We start from the raw sequence: 4,478 nt of genomic DNA on the forward strand, positions 1-4,478 counted from the left end.
TATTATAATTTAATACAGGATGCAGAACCGCTCCCCAGTGCAGCAGTTCGTCATCTTTCTGTGACACGGCTGCTGTATGAAGTAGAGGGAGTGGTGCTCGGAGTAAACGGCCCCAGTTATCCATCATCTCCTTATACTTGACTGAACAATACTACCTGACAGGATTGTCTCACACACACACACACACACACACACACACACACACACACACACACACACACACACACACACACACACACACACACACACACACACACACACACACACACACACACACACACACACACACAGGGTGAGACCAGCTCTGCAGAGACAGAACCAATTGTAAGAGGTCAACTTGGGGCCAGTCTGCCTCATGGAACTATTTGTTGTTGTTGTTCGATTAGAGTTAATAATCTATGCCGGGATGTTTACAGTACCAAGATTTTTTTTTCTGACTGGCTGCTAAAGGTTTTGCCTGTGATGAAAAAGATCAGATCCAAATCTGGTGTAGTTTGGTTGTTGTTTCAGACTTTGTCTCTCATCCTGGAAGTGGCTCCATGTTTTCTGTTCCACGTGGAACGGCGAGCCATACTGAAGACTTTATGGGCAACAGCTTTGTAAACTGAAACAGCATTTAGTTTCTGAGCGTGACTCCTCGATTTCACGTTCAGATTTTGTAATGCTTTCCCTCACACTTAAATAATGCTTTGCTTCTCTTCATACTGCATGCTTGGAGTCAGACATATTGTTTCTTGACCTCAGACATACGGCTTATCGCACTTTATTGTTGCTTGTACGCCAATATATTGTTGCCTCTCCTTGTAATCTTATATATTGTTTCTACACCTCAGAAAACGTATTTAGCGCAATCTGAGGTTGCTTGTACTATATTGTTGCCTGCATTCAGATATATTGTTGCTTAAACTCTGATGTATTGTTGCTTGCAACCTTTTTCTGTGCTCCTGCGTCAGACTTACCTCAACCTCAGGCTGCTTCTCTGTGAATCAAACATCTTCTCTCTGATCTTATTTTCTCTTCTTCTCTATTTTTGCACAATACCCCTCTCAAAGTTTCCTAAGTGACACAGTTGGTGTTGATAGATCGATAGATGGATGGATGGATGGATGGATGGATATATGGATAGATAGATAGATAGATAGACAGACAGACAGACAGACAGACAGACAGACAGACAGACAGACAGACAGACAGACAGACAGACAGACAGACAGACAGACAGACAGACAGACAGACAGACAGACAGACAGACAGACAGACAGACAGACAGACAGACAGACAGACAGACAGACAGACAGATGTATAAATTGACACTAGCAGCACATTTATACAAATTGTGCAAAATAACCGTTGTGCAAATTGTTGTGGGTTATGGAGGAGTAGACACTTTACAAGCAATAGGGCATTGAGTTCTCTGTCAGCCAGAGGTGATTTGTTGTACAGGGTTATGGTTGTTGGTAGGAATGTTTTCCTGTAAATCATCCCAGCTTAAATTTTGATGCATAATAATTATGTTTAATTGCAGCATTCTTATCTGAAGTACCTGCACCACAAACTGTTAATGCAGCTCATAGTTATACATGTGTTTAACTGTTATTTCATTGCTTACCTGAAAATGCCCTGCCCTGGGGGATTGCTCAGCAGATTTTGTTGCTGATGATTGGACCGGTTGCTGCTTTCTGCTTACATAATATACTTGGTCCTGCATCAAGGCTTTGCCCAAGCTGCTCCTGGAGCTGAACTAATGAAAAACAGACATTTCTCATAATAAACATACTGGCATCCTAAACCTTTACCACCGTGTGTCCGTCTTTCTGCTGTTTTAATCCTGTTAAAATGACACACCCATACAAAGTAAAGCTTCCATGAAATGACTGATGGTAAGAGAGATCTCAAAACATGAACACAAGTCAAGACATTGGTTGATAAAATCTCAGCATACTTTCAAACTGAAGCTTCAAAGCTCAATATTGAAAAAGTATCCTCCGAGGCATTGAACGAATACAAGAACAATTACCAGGACATCACCAAGCTGAAGAATGAACAGCAGAGTGTGTGTGTGTGTGTGTGTGTGTGTGTGTGTGTGTGTGTGTGTGTGTGTGTGTGTGTGTGTGTGTGTGTGTGTGTGTGTGTGTGTGTGTGTGTGTGTGTGTGTGTGTGTGTGTGTGTGTGTGTGTGTAGGCATGAGTGTGGCATTGAGTGGCCGACCCACAGCTTGTGATACATAATTATGAAACAAAAACATTGCTTTTCAACTCTGACCTCCATGATTACTCTCGCTGTCTGTCAAGATTCAGGTTTCCCTTTCAAACACACACACACACACACCCACACACACACACACACACACACACACACACACACACACACACACACACACACACACACACACACACACACACACACACACACCAGCTACAGATTTCTCAGGGTCAGTAAATTGAAAACAGAATTGATATTGAGTCACCTAACCTTGTTACTAGTTTTAAATTTTTGCCAGCCTTTATTCATTGCATTTGCATAAATAAAGCACACCGAGAGATTGCATTATTTAGGAGTGTTAGTAAAGATCTGGGAGTCATTACTTAAAACCAATTCAGTGTAATTTCTTCCCCGCTTCAGGTGACCCGTATACTCTCACTAGCTCTACCCCCACCCTAACCGTGACCCTGACACTTTGAGCCAGCAGGGCCTCAGTAAGGCACTGACCCCAGATCATGTGTCTTGAGTTTGTGTTGTGGGTGTGTTATGCTGCAATTCATAGATCAGAAAATGAATTTGTCTGCAATTGTTTAAAGGCCCCTACTTGGAAATTACCACCACCACCTGTTAATCTGAATGTATCCAACTCAATAAAATAGTCGTGTAACAGCAGCGGATGTAATCGTATTTTTTTTGGTCCGATTTTCTGGAAATTCTACTGAAATTTGATTCTAAATCATACTCCATTTCGCCTTCTCTAGCCATTTTGTATGGTTGTAGTTTTCATTCACTGTTCACCTTCAATTCCCCACTTCTATTACACACAGTTAGAGACTAGTGTGCTCGACAGCAGCAGGTCGTACAACAAATCCGGAGGCTAATTGGACTTGTGTGCTCTGATTAATTTAGCATATAATTAACACAGCCACAGTGTTAATGTAAAGGGTTAGCGCATTGTCTCATGTGAAGTCAGGGATCAGGATATGAACGTGCTCAGTGAGCTATAATGCAAAGCAGTGTGGAGTTTGTGGAATTCAAATCCATCGACATGATTCCGCAAATATTTTCTATGCCTTGGGTCTGTCTGCTTTAAAGAGAACATGTAAAAAGTGTTGTTAAAAAAAATCACAATAAGCAATCATTGAGTTTGTAGCCCCTGGGTGTTTAAGATCATTGTTGATCTGTAACAGTGTGAAATACTACTGTCAGTGTTTGCTCAGCTACAGTATGTCTTCACTTCACAGTGTGGAGCCACGGCCCAGCAGGGTCACATGATATCCACAGGGACACATAAACACATGTCGTCTGTGTTGATAACAAATACATCCATCTGCATCTAGTTGTCCCCTGTGTGCATGCTACAAGAGGGACTATTGCTGAAAATGCTAAAAACAATGTTTGATGAATTGTAACTTTTTTTTTTTTTTTCCAACAACCACATAACTGTAGGAGTATAGGAGAAAGACTCATGACAATGCTGTGTGTATAATTTTGAACTGAGAAAACAGGAGGAGCAATCTGGGGAACCATGGGAAAACCTTAAAAACTCCCCGAGCCAGACATTATGGTCATGTGCCAGGACCGACCTTTGACATCTGACATTTGACGTTCTGTAGTTTCACTTCAACTCTTTGCCACGGAGAGTACCCTCTTTCAGTTTTTTCTATTTCTCCCTCCGTAATGTCTTCCTCTCCCATTTTGCTTTCCCAGGGGTGAGCCTTCCTCCTCTTCCACATCCCTGATTCAGAACAAGAAGGGCTGTAACCCCAGACACACACACACACACACACACACACACACACACACACACACACACACACACACACACACACACACACACACACACACACACACACACACACACACACACACACACACACACACACAGTAACCTCAGCGCAGCGTCTCAGGATCAATTACTGAATTAGCATCCCAGACTGGAGTGCCAGGAACTGAAAAAGGGAGAGTAATTTTTTTTTATCATTCTCTCTTGCCCCTCCATTATTGTTTCCCTCGTGACTTCCCTTTCCATCATCTGTCTAGCAGCGCAGCCCTCCTATTTGATAAATGTTGTGGAAATAGATACCATTCCATGCATTGTTTTCATCCTAACAACATTCAGGAATTCAACTGAATTATAACAAAATCTGCATTTTCACCAAATCCATGTTCTGTCTTTTCTTTTTTGCAGGGATGCAGGAAATGTTGAATTGCTTACATACTTATTACACACAAACACACACACACACACACACACACACACACACACACACACA

Source organism: Eleginops maclovinus, chromosome 17 (genome assembly GCF_036324505.1).
Source record: "Eleginops maclovinus isolate JMC-PN-2008 ecotype Puerto Natales chromosome 17, JC_Emac_rtc_rv5, whole genome shotgun sequence".
Taxonomy (NCBI): domain Eukaryota; kingdom Metazoa; phylum Chordata; class Actinopteri; order Perciformes; family Eleginopidae; genus Eleginops; species Eleginops maclovinus.